We start from the raw sequence: 13509 nt of genomic DNA, 5'->3' as shown, positions 1-13509 counted from the left end.
ATTAAGAGCAATGGGTGTGGTATAGACGCTTGGGTCACATTAGCTTGAGGAGGATTTCTCAGATAAATAAATTTGAGTTAGTCAGAGGCCTACCTAAGTTGAAGTTTTATTCAGATGTTCTTTGTGAAGCATGTCAGAAAGGAAAATTTTCTAAAACAATTTTCAAAAACAAAAATGTTGTTTCTACCTCTAAGCCTCTGGAACTTTTACACGTTGACTTGTTTGGACCTGTTAAGACAGCGTCAGTCAATGGTAAGAAGTATGGACTTGTCATTGTTGATGATTATAGTCGTTGGACATTGGTAATATTCTCAAGGCACGAGAATGAGTCATATTCTGTGTTCACTAGCTTCTGTTCAAAAGTGAAAAATGAATTTGACTCTAAAATAATCAGAGTCAGAAGTGATCATGGTGGAGAATTTGAAAACAAACTTTTTGAAGAACTTTTTGACTCAAATGGAATATCCCATGATTTCTCTTGTCCTAGAACTCCATAACAAAATGGAGTTGTAGAAAGGAAGAATGAGACTCTCCAAGAAATGGTCAGAACCATGATAAATGAAAAAACGTGGCTAAGCACTTTTGGGCTGAAGTTGTGAATACAACATGTTACATCCATAATAGAATCTCTATCAGATCTATTTTGGAGAAGACTCCTTATGAACTGTACAAGGGAAGAAAACCAAACATTTCATATTTTCATCCTTTTGGATGTTCTTGTCTTATTCTGAATACTAAAGATAATCTGAACAAGTTTGACTCTAAAGCACAAAAGTGTATTATGTTGGGATACTCAGAATGTTCTAAAGGATATAGAGTATACAAGACAGAAACACAAATTGTGGAAGAATCAATACATGTCAGATTTGATGATAAGCTTGACTCTGAAAAGTCAAAGCTAGTTGAGAATTTTGCAGATTTGGAGATAACACTTGCAGGTTCTGACGAAAAGACCAATGAATCTGAAGAAGTAGAAAAGGAAACGTCATGAGCACCTGAAGTCACAATCAATCACAAAATATCAAGAAATAGACAAAATGTTTCTGAGGCACTGATTTTGGGAAACAAAAATGAATCTGTCAGAACAAGATCAACATTCAAAGATTTTGAAGAAACACTTGTGGGACTAGTATCTCTGATAGAGCCAACATCCTGTGAAGAAGATCTTCAAGACAAAGAATGGATTTTGGCAATGAAATAAGAACTTGATCAATTTGCCAAGAATGATGTCTGGGATCATGTACCACGGCCCAAGGGAACCCATGTGATTAGAACTAAATGGGTTTACAGAAACAAACTTAATGAAAAGGGTGAAATGGTCAGAAACAAATCACGACAGGTAGCATAAGGTTATAGTCAACAGGAAGGTATTGACTACAATGAAACATTTGCTCCAGTCACCAGGTTAGAATCTATTCGTCTTCTTGTATCTTTTACTATAAATTATTCCATCAAATTATATCAGATGGATGTGAAAAACGCGTTCCTGAATGGGTATATTTCTGAAGAAGTGTATGTCTATCAACCTCCTGGTTTTGAAAACTCAAAATGTCAAAAACATGTTTTTAAACTTAAAAAATCTCTTTATGGTCTGAAACAAGCTCCCAGAGCTTGGTATGAAATACTTAGTTCATTTCTTCTGGAAAATGATTTTATTAGTGGCAAAGTGGACTCCACTCTCTTCTGTAAAAACCTTATAAATGATCTAATGATATGTCAGATATACGTTGATGACATAATATTTGGTTCTGTTAACCCCTATGTTTATCAGAATTTTCTGAGCTAATGCAGGCAGAATTTGAAATGAGTCTGATGCAAGAACTAAAGTTCTTTCTGGGGATTCAAATTAACTAAACTTTAGAAGACATGTATGTATATCAAATAAAATACATAAAAGACATTCTGAAGATATTTGAAATATCATAAAGCAAACCAGCCAAGACTCTCATGCATCCCACTTGCATTCTGGAGAAAGAAGAGGTAAGTCAAAATGTTTGTCATAAACTCTATCGTGGTATGATAAGTTCTCTTCTCTATCTTACTGCTATGCATCCAGATATATTATTTAGCGTATCTCTATGTGCTAGATTTCAGTTAGATCCAAGGGAATCTCACTTAACAGTTGTTAAGAGAATTCTAAGGTATTTGAAAGGAACACCTAACCTTGGATTGATGTATAAGAAAACATCAGAGTATAGGCTTTCTAGGTACTGTGATGCAGATTACGCGGGAGACAGATTGGAACGCAAAAGCACATCTGGGAACTATCAGTTTCTGGGAGGAAAACTCATCTCATTGGCTAGCAAAAAACAATCAACCATTGCACTATTAATTGTAGAAGCAGAATACATTTCAGCTTCACTATGCAGCACTCAGGTGCTCTGGATGAAGAATTAGCTTGAGGAATTTCAGATCTATGAGAGTAACATCCATATCTTTTGTGACAATATTGATGTTATATGTTTAAGTAAGAATCCAATTTTACATTCTAGAGCGAAGCACATAGAAATTAAACATCATTTTATCAGAGGCTATGTTTAGAAAGGGATAATAATTTTAAAACTCATAGATACATATCATCAATGGGCTGACATCTTCACAAAACCCTTAGCTAAAGATAGATTTCTTTTCTTCTAAAACATTTAAATATGGCAGATTGCTGATGCGTAGTTTCGCAAGTGTACGAACGCGTCAGAGTAATATAAAAGATTGTCGAATCCACAGAGACCAAGTGTCAATCTATCGTTATCTATTGTTATGGTGTTTATCAAAGGCAATCAAAATAGGTGTTTTTGTAGTGTGCAATGAAAAGTAAAGTGTTGAATAAATATTAATTAATAAGGACAGGGTCGAATGTAATTCACGCAATTAATTGATAATCCAAGTACTTGCTAGTAGCGCTACTCATGGGCAGTGTTTCCTACTTTGAAAAGAACTAATTTAACAGGAACTGTCGCTTTCGCGTATTCAGAACCGAGTTGTACTCCCTAATCAAACCCTCTTATTGTCACTTATAAAAAGGCGCGCATTGCGTTAGAGTAGTAAACCTATTTTAAAGAAATATAGTATCTTGACTAGGTTGAAAAGTATTATAACCTGGATTTCTTAACCAAAAGAGGTTCTTACGAACCAGACTCTAAACTTATAAACGCGTCCGAAAATAGTTTTAAAATCTCTTTTCTTCTTAATGTTAAAATCTCCTAATGAACTAAACAAAGCGCTTTCGCTGTTTTTGAAATAGTTAAAAACAATTAAGTTTAAAAAGACGTTGGACGGCTTTCGATCTTACCCAACGGAATTGAAGTGCGGGAAAACTTAATTTGAAAGTTAAAATAGCCATTAAGTGTTTCTACGAACAATTGTACGGATTATCGGTTCAATTATGATCCTTACATTCTAACCTTATAAATTTAGCTAGACATGGTAAAGTAAAAGTGCATTAAAATAAATAAAAGTAGTGCGAGTGCGGAAAGTAAATAAAAGTAGTGCGAGTGCGGAAAGTAAATAATTTAAAGCGAGTGTGAGGAAATAAATAAAAGTAAAGAGAGTGCGAGGAAATAAATAAAGTAAAGCGAGTGCGAGGAAATAAATAATTTAAAGCGAGTGCGAGAAATAAATAAAGTAAAAGCGAGTGCGGGAAATAAATAAAAAATAAAAGCGAGTGCGGGAAATAAATAAAATAAAAGCGAGTGCGGGAAATAAATAAAATAAAAGCGAGTGCGGGAAATAAATAAAGTAAAGGCGAGTAATAAAAACCTGCTCCAATCGGAGGGCTGAGTAAATTGCAATGCGGAAAAGAAAATGGCGGCAGGATAAACTTCCTTCCAAAGTGCTCCAAACTCGATTACAGACTCTATCACAGACTTGATTACACGATTGTGGTAACACTCCAATGCGAAGCGATTACCACTATAAAATACTGAATATATGCCTAAGTGAAACAAAGTTGCTTCTGAGTTTGCCTCTGCTCTAAGTTTGGATGATTGTAAAAGTGAATTCGCGTTTCTATTTATAGGCAAGTAAAAAGATGGAAATGACTTGGATGCCCTTCAACTCGAAAATAGGAGGGAACCGTTTTTTCTCTTGTGGCGTCCGCCACAAGGCCATAGCGCCCGCCACAAGCACAATATGGGGCGCCTTAGTGGAAGTAGTGGGAAAACGTGGGAGTTGATAGAAGTTGAATTTGACACGTCATGGCTTGGTCTGTGGCGCCCGCCATTGGGTAGGCCATAAGAGCAAAATGCTGAATTTTAGGGTTTTTGGCTCTTTTTCGCTCCTTTTCTCGATCGGGGCTCCGATTAAAGTGAAAACCTGAAAACAAAGGAAAACATACCAATAACACAACAAAATGATAATAAAACAGCTAGAATGCATGTGAAATTGGAGTCGAAAATACGTAAATTTTAGTGTGATCAATTGCCCAAAATGAATCTGAACTTGTGCTTCTCCTCTCTAATGTTAAAATAGACTCTGACTTGAATATATGTTGTTCACCTGGTTCTGATACTTATACAAGTTAGATGTTATTTGGGCTATGTCGCACCTCGAAAAAATGGGGATACGACTTCAAAGCAAAGCGCGATCGCACGCTCGCAATGATGGACTGAACAGAGTCGCCACCGAACTTTATTTATTCCTAAAAAGGAAAGGGGAAATATCGATAAAACCCAAGACAAAGGAAAGGATAAGATATGGTCATCGCAACCAATATCAGGGTTCGGGAGTCGATTACGCAAGGGGAAGGTATTAGCACCCCTCACGTCCGTTGTACTCAACGGGAACCATTAGGTCAGTTGTGTGCGTTAGTATTAGTTTAAATGTTAGGCTTTTCAGTTTATTAAGTGGGAAAAGAAAGAATATAAGAGAGAAGAATATTTTTTGGATTATTTAACGAAGGACTAAACCTAAGTTTTTTATTAGTGGGCCTGACAAGATTTACAAATCCTGCTCCTACGTATCTCAAAAGAGAAATCAAGGCTTACGTAGTTCTGGGTAGAAAAATGTTTGTTTGTTGGTCGATTTTAGCGAAAGCTATATTGTATTAATCGACGAAAACATCGTTTTACCCAAAACAGATGAGGAGTGGACGCATACCACACATCGAAAGGATTTATAGATCTACATTCGGAAAAGCGTCACTTATCTCTACTCAACAATCGTGGCCGAAACATTGTTTTGTATCACTTAAGACAATATATCTTTCATTTATGAAAAAGGTTTTTGATTAATCGCACGGCGGCGAGAAAAGAGTTTGATTGGTTGGATGTATTTTGAATGACGGCGAGAACTGGGATGAGCGAGATATACATCTCGAATCCTAGCCTCAGGAGTGCATGATATACATCATGTTCCATTTCCATCTTTATTGAAAAAAGTTAAGATAGGAATTAAGTATTTTGGAATTTGATTGAGAAAGGGTTTGAAGAAACCGCATTGACAATTTTTAGGCGATGGCGAGAGTTAAGATTGGCGAGATATACATCTCGAATCTTAACCTCAGGAGTGCATGGTATACACCATGTTCCATTTCCACCTTTATTGAAAGAGTCTTAAATAAGATTTAAGTATCTTAGATTTGATTGAGAAAAAGGTTTGACGAAACCACATTGACAATTTTAGGCGATGGCGAGAGTTAAGATTGGCGAGGCATACGTCTCGAATCTTAACCTCAGGAGTGCATGATATACATCATGTTCCATTTCCACCTTTATTGAAAAGGGTTTGAATATGAATTAGGTATTTTGAGTTTTATTGTGAAAATGGCTTGACCTAGATCAAGTATTGATGGATGTTTGAGAAAGATTTGACTGAGTGTTTGAGAAAGCAAAGTGGGTAAATTTGGATGATGGCGAGAGTTAAGATTGGCGAGGCATACGTCTCGAATCCTAACCTCAGGAGTGCGCGGTATACACCACGTTCCATTTCCACCTTTATTGAAAGGTTTAGATAGGGATTAGGTATTTTGAGTTTTTATTATGAAAAATGGCTTGACGTTGGATCAAGCATTTGATGAAAGTTTGAAAAAGATGGGATGGAATAGGATGGAAAAATGAATTGATTTGTTTATTGAGAAAATGCTCGACGTTGGATCGAGTCTTTATTTTGTATTTTTGAAATTTGTTGATTTTATTCTTGTGTTAGTAGCTAATTAAACAACCAAACAAATAAAGAAATAAAAAGTACAAAATTATTACACATTGGGGAGTGGGGTACATTTGTCAAATGGGGGTTAAACAATCATGAAATAAATAAAATCGGGCCCAAACAAATAATGCATGAGTGTAAGTGCAAGGGAACCGGCTCATTGTAAGAAAGCCCAAGAGTAAGCTATGTGAGGTTGACGGTGATGCTTTAAAAAAGCAATCGACTTACAAGGGTGTGAAAAAGGGCTCGATATTAAATCGAGAAAAATATGATTTTTATAATTTTAAAATGGTTTTGACTGGATGATGCAATTAAATAAAGAAGCATGGACATAAAAAAGATATTACAAGAAACAAAATACTAAAAGACAATAAAATAATAAAAGATAAAAGCTAAAAGAAAATGAGATACTAAAAAAAAATACTAAAGAAAATGAAATACTAAAAAATACTAAAAAAAGCTACGTATGAGTATCGAACTCACTCCACCTAAGACTATGGAACTACCCTCTCTCCACCAGACCACTTAACAACTAATTGATATTTTAGTACTAATTTAAATATATAAACCAAGGTAAAGAATAAAAATAGAAAAAACTAATAATAAAAAAACTAGTGGACTACCCTAATTAAACCCAGCCATTTGGCTGTTGGGTTTCCAAAGGGAAGAAATTGGAAATATAAAATACCACTATTAAATACTATCCTAGGAAAAATGAATGTTTTTTATTATTTATTATTTATTCTATTTGAAATAAATTAAAAGAAAAGGAAAAAAGAAAACGTAACAGAAGCTCAACGTATCTCTCCCTCCCGGTATCACTCTCTCTCACTCCACCGTTCAAACGCACTCTCTCTCACTAACCTCACTCACCCATCGCTCTTCTGCGTCTCACTCTCCTGCGTCTCACTCTCTCTAACAAACTACCTCCAGAAGGATTCAAGCCAAAAGAAATCTCACCTTCGGTTACGGCGACGGTGATGATGGAGTTTGAAGCTTCGCTATTTCGCCTCCCTCTCGGTATGTTCGATTTTGGATCTAGGGTTCTCAAAAGTTCTCGCCGCTCTCTCTGAATCCTCTTTCTGACTAGGGTTTTTTTCTTTTGGAATTGATTTTGGGTTTCCTTAAGTTTTTTTTTGCCGTTAACTCTCAAAAAATTCGTCCCCTACTGATTTCTCTTTGCTTCCTATTTATCCTCTTCAATTTAGGGTTTGCAGGATGGCCCATGGAGCTCAAAAGAGTATCCTGCAAAACCCCCTTCTGGATGGCCAGGCTTTGGTACCCCTAATCGATGCTTGTGTTGGAACAGGTAAACTGAGCTTAAGCTTTTTCCAATCGCTTTTTGTCCCAATTCCAATTTGGGAACTTTCTTGAATTTTCAACGCTTTACTGATTACCTTATTTTGTTACTGCAGTAAAAACATTGAAGATTCCAAAAGCATGTCCGGTTTTGACCACAGCTCAGGTTGCAGTTTCGGTTGACATGGTTGATGGTCATGGAAGCATCAGAATTCACCTTGGAAGATAGAGATTTCAATTGTTCTAAAGCTTTATGTAGACGGAACTTTTGAGTTTGATTCAATTGTAACTGAATTCCTCCGGGTTTTTTTTATGTTTCAGGATGTTCCTGTGCTACAAATGCCTCAACAAGCTTCTGCACAGTTTCGACGTCGTAAGCTGGACTCAAATATATTCAGAGCCGGAACCCATGTGCCGAGAAGAATTTCAGTGTGGAGATTGTTAAGGTAGATCAGCTTTGACAATGCTCTCATCAACGGTTCATTATCCTGCATATGACCAGCTGTATCAACAAGCACCACATCCGAACCATTACGAGAAGCTTCCTGAATGGCCCATTTTTGTTTTGCAACAGCTTATAGCGAAAATGCAACATGTACCAAGGTATACGGAAAGCATACTTAAATCTTATGTCTTTTTGTAACTTCAATGAGTTTTCTTGTAACACAAATATTTAAGCATGTTTTGTCTTGCAATATACAGCATGGTCCTTGTGCTGCAGGTTTGAAGATTTAAAATCAGAACCACAGAGATTATCATATAAGCGGGGTAACAGCTGACCAGGTCGAGAATACACGGTCCACTTCTTCGAGCCAAAAAATTTGGCAGACAAATACACAGTAATTATCAAAGTGACGGGCCAAAACCTTGCGAGTTAGGTGGTGTTAAGTACAAATTGGCATCTACAGAAGGTTGGTCAAACAAAAGTGCTAACGTATCAGCAATAGCAGCAATATCCGGATACCGAAATTTCAAACCACGCAGAGCAACTGTACAACCATCTTTATAATCTTGCTCATACTTTAAGATATCTTCAGTAGTTAAATACAGAGGTTCTTTAAGGCTGTCCGGATGAAAGTCCTGAAGGTAAGGTGTCTCTTTTCTCGATTGGCTCTCGGTTCTTTTTTGCAACTCGGATATCCTGCTGATTTGTTATAACTCTACGCATTAATTCCTTTATATCATGACCATGGTTCTGTTATGATTCCTCTTGTTTTTTTTTTATGATAACAGGCCTTCTAAAACCATTTTGCTTCTTCTTCATGGTGTGAGGCGGGTTGTATCGGAGATTAATACCGGCGCCGGCTAATGAACAGCACAAGGTTAGTATCAAAACATTTTGGAACTGAATTTGAAACTTTTGGATTAAACATTGAATCTTTTGATGATCCTTTGAGTTTCCTCTTTCGTGCAGGTTCGGCTGGTTATTCGGCATTAAAAATGCTTCACTTTTCACACATGCCAAAAACTTGTAATATCTTCATTAATACCACTTCTTCCGATCCTGGATCAGTCACCTCAAATCTACAACTTGTGACGGCATCAAATACCAAGTGCATTCGTAACGACGTAGGACCCTTAGCCATCTTCATTCCTAACTCGTCGGCAACACGAAGTGCAACTAGTGTCGGTACTGCTGCATCGAAAGCATGGGCTTTTGTCAACTGCAGCAAAGGCAGCAATGAGTGCGGTGACGGAAACCCGGTTGTTGTAATTTTGTTGTGGGTTTCAATAATTCAGCTCTCATACCCTTGTTTCTTTTAATACTTGCATTAGATCTTCCATGAATGAATGGTGGTGGCTGTTGTGTTTCAAAACATATTTAATAGAAACACTAAAAATATGGTTTGTTTCAACTGGTTTTGCAGGTGGTTGCTGCTGGATATTCTTACTGTCACGGTTGCTGCAGGATATTCTAGCTGTGACCTCGCTTCCATCTGATACATAATTGGATAAATCCGGATGTTCAACTACATAACTTGACTTCAACATATTGCATCCAAATTCCACAAGAATATCCTGTACTGCATTCGAGAGATTGCTTCCATTTATCATTTTCAATTGTTTGGAAGGTCTTGAAAGAAATCCAGACGCGGATGGTAAAATTGGCCGATCCCTAAATAGTTGCAATGTTCTGTCTGTTACTGCAATCCACATTCAATTCTGATAGCTTCCAACAGTTCAGGAGACACACTTGGCTTTCTTTTTCCAGCAATCGAAAGCCTGCTTTTTTACTTCCTGTCTGTTTCTTTCCTGGAAATATCACATATCTTTGTACTCTTCTTTCTCATGTGATGACTTAATTTGTGGTTGGTCCTTTGTAGATCACACACATACGAAAAGAGTTTGGCATGAACACTCTCGCTTGCAACTGCTGGATAATTAAACAAACTGCTTTTGGAACGGGGAACAATGACGGCTGCGCATCGGTGTTTGAATGGATCTTATTTTTGGTTATTCTTTTTTGTAAAAATGATCACAAATATTCGGAATTCTCTTGATCATATGCTCTTGTGTAGACCGTGCAATAATTTTAACTCTATTCATTTCGTTAACAAATTACATCTTTTCCAACCAAATGAAAAACACTGTGTTGAAGTGTAACTTGTAAGTGATGAACTTCAAATAATTTATGCACTTCAGAGAGAGAACTTCTGGAATAACTTCTGAAGAAAGATTAGGAACAACCAGATTTATTATGTTTAATATATGCAGGGCTTCCGAATGCTCATGATGTATGCCATGAAGTTTGATGTATGTAGCATAAAATGTATATGAATAACCAATGAGGCATAATGTAATGCTTATGTAAAATGCTTGTTTTAATATGTAAAATGTGCTCATGATATATAAATATTAATGGAATGAAGTGTATGAGAATGTAGCATTTATAAAATGGAAAGGATTTTTAGGCATAATCCAAAACTAACTTAAATATCAATTTAAATAATAATAACAAATCAGTAAAAAACCAAATTAAAAAATCAAATTAATTTATAATTCATTTAAAATTACTTGGATATCAACTCTAACATTCATTTGGAAATAAAAATCGATTAGAGCTTTAATCATTAGTAAAAATAAACAATTAAGATTAAGTTGACAATTGGAATTAAACTTAATTTGAAATTAAAATCAAATTAAAAATAAAAAAGAGTCAAGATATTAAAATCCATTTTATATTGATGAATGTATGCAAAAATGCAAAATAAAAGAAAAAATGAAAAAATTCAGGATCAAAATCGGGGTATGACAGTTGTCCCTATTTAAGTATCTTCTACTAGAGAATATGAAGGAGGACGTTCTTCATATGATCAAAGTGGGAGATGATTAAATACTAAGAAGACCCGGATTTTGATCCTGAATCCCTATGACATGATGTGATATGATATGATATGATATGATATGATATGATATGATATGACATGATTTTTCTTTTTTTATTTTTATTTTTTTTTTATTTTTTATCTGCTAGGGATATGATGGACCCTTAACAGGAGATGCTACTAGACAGACCAAAACTGTGGGGAATGCTGATGATCCACAGGGGGACAGACAAACGGTAAGAAACAACTTGCTGGGAAAACAGTCCTGCTGGCGAATCAGACACACACTGGGGAGTATTCAAAGTGAGATTTGATAAACGGCACTTAGAATACAACCAAATAAAGAAAAAGATGCTATGACAGGTTCATATAAGACCTGACAACGCTGGGGAATAATCAAGGAGAAAACTCTTCAGAACAGGTTCATGTATGACCTGACACCGGAATAAGGGTTCAATGACAGGTTCGTACATGACCTGAATAGGATTGAACAAAGAATCTTCAGAGTAGGTTCAAGCATGACCGGACCCCGGAATAAAAAGGTTCAATGACAGGTTCGTATAAGACCTGAATAGGATTGAACAAAGAATCTTCAGAGCAGGTTCAAGGATGACCTGACCCCGGAATAAAAAGGTTCAATGACAGGTTCGTACATGACCTGAATAGGATTGAACAAAGAATCTTCAGAGCAGGTTCAAGGATGACCTGACCCCGGAATAAAAAGGTTCAATGACAGGTTCATATAAGACCTGAATAGGATTGAACAAAGAATCTTCAGAGCAGGTTCAAGGATGACCGGACCCCGGAATAAAAAGGGTTCAATGACAGGTTCATATAAGACCTGAATAGGATTGAACAAAGAATCTTCAGAGCAGGTTCAAGGATGACCGGACCCCGGAATAAAAAGGTTCAATGACAGGTTCATATAAGACCTGAATAGGATTGAACAAAGAATCTTCAGAGTAGGTTCAAGGATGACCGGACCCCGGAATAAAAAGGGTTCAATGACAGGTTCATATAAGACCTGAATAGGATTGAACAAAGAATCTTCAGAGCAGGTTCAAGGATGACCGGACCCCGGAATAAAAAGGTTCAATGACAGGTTCATATAAGACCTGAATAGGATTGAACAAAGAATCTTCAGAGTAGGTTCAAGGATGACCGGACCCCGGAATAAAAAGGGTTCAATGACAGGTTCATATAAGACCTGAATAGGATTGAACAAAGAATCTTCAGAGCAGGTTCAAGGATGACCTGACCCCGGAATAAAAGGGTTCAATGACAGGTTCATATAAGACCTGAATAGGATTGAACAAAGAATCTTCAGAGCAGGTTCAAGGATGACCGGACCCCGGAATAAAAAGGGTTCAATGACAGGTTCATATAAGACCTGAATAGGATTGAACAAAGAATCTTCAGAGCAGGTTCAAGGATGACCTGACCCCGGAATAAAAAGGTTCAATGACAGGTTCATATAAGACCTGAATAGGATTGAACAAAGAATCTTCAGAGCAGGTTCAAGCATGAACGGACCCCGGAATAGCAACAATTGGACTTTGACCGCAAGCAATGGACTACAACCAGCTTTTAACGGATTTTGCCAACAACAATTGGACTTGAAAATGACTGCGAAAACCGGATGTTGGTTTAAGGGCAACAAATACAAACTGGAATCAAAGGTCAACGGATCATAGGATCAACAACAAGACCTAGGTCAATGCAAAATGAGCATGAAGTACATTTCGGCTATGCATGATTTGAATGCATGATATATGAATGATCATGATTATGAGAAGGCTGACACTTGGCAGACTGGGAGTTTGTAAAGGCTTTTTATGGAAGCTCATGATTCCTCAACACCGAGAACTCAACCAAATATTTGTGATAGATGTTGTCAAAGGAGAATTCTATCCAGCTTGTTGGCCACAACTTTGCCAATGGGATCCTTTTGGAGGATTAATGAATCGTGCTAGCATAATTTTCGGGCACTCGTCTTAAACTCAATAGTTGTTGACATATGGCAGAATTTGTTTGAGCAGTTTGAAAGCACGAAGAAAGAGGTTCTGCCCCTCTGTGGCTCATCTTGCCCCAGTTTGTTGGGACTTTGGAAATGTTCACCTTGAAAGTGGATTTGGAAACGACTTTCCATGAGACCACCTCGAGATGGCTTGCCCCAAGTGTTTGTAACTTGCAGCAGTCTGAACTTGACTAACCAAATGTTGGAATAGCAGACTCTTGGTTGACTGTCCTTTGGATAGTTGGACTTATTGAGCTCTGAGGTGGCTTGCCCCGGTCTGATTCTTGAAGCAGACTACTCTTGGCTAGATGAACCATGGGTGACTAGCTCGAATTAACTGATGCTCAAAATGATTTGCCCCCGAATAGACTTCTTTCACTCCATCAAGTTCTTCAACTGTAAATGGAATTTCTTTGATGCTAAGTGTTGACTCGCAAATAAGATTGTTCATTCAAAAAATGGTAATTTTAATGCAGTGTTTATGCAAAAATTTGAAATCAAAATTTATTGATATGAACGGGTGAAATACAGTGAACGAGTCGTTGATCAAGTCATTCACAGTACGCAAGTTGGTGTCATCAAAATGATTAACAAAAATCGTTTGGAGTCAGGTTAACACAACCTTGTTGTAGTATGCTTTCAAAATAAACCCTGCCTCAATTAGGTCTTTTAAGGGTTATAACGTGGTCTGGTTCGCGGTTTCTTGAAACAAAAGGATATAAG

The 13509-nt window shown here is 36.8% G+C and overlaps 1 long non-coding RNA gene across 2 annotated transcripts; it reads left to right on the top strand.

Annotated features, from left to right (window-relative positions):
• The first annotated feature begins 6893 nt into the window (after positions 1 to 6893).
• LOC127075249 (uncharacterized) lies at positions 6894 to 10047 on the top strand. 2 transcript variants are annotated; one of them, XR_007786285.1, is made up of 8 exons: positions 6894 to 7164; positions 7353 to 7453; positions 7560 to 8046; positions 8146 to 8529; positions 8677 to 8765; positions 8858 to 9164; positions 9312 to 9683; positions 9768 to 10047. It is a non-coding gene; the product is annotated as an uncharacterized LOC127075249 (long non-coding RNA). The 2 variants fall into 2 exon arrangements; XR_007786286.1 differs by having other exon boundaries at positions 6895 to 7164; positions 9312 to 9542.
• The last annotated feature ends 3462 nt before the right edge of the window (positions 10048 to 13509 follow it).

The sequence above is a fragment of the Lathyrus oleraceus genome, chromosome 4 (assembly GCF_024323335.1).
Source record: "Lathyrus oleraceus cultivar Zhongwan6 chromosome 4, CAAS_Psat_ZW6_1.0, whole genome shotgun sequence".
Taxonomy (NCBI): domain Eukaryota; kingdom Viridiplantae; phylum Streptophyta; class Magnoliopsida; order Fabales; family Fabaceae; genus Lathyrus; species Lathyrus oleraceus.
The sequence above is the reverse complement of the archived record's forward strand: the minus strand, read 5'-3'. Positions and strand labels throughout refer to the sequence as shown.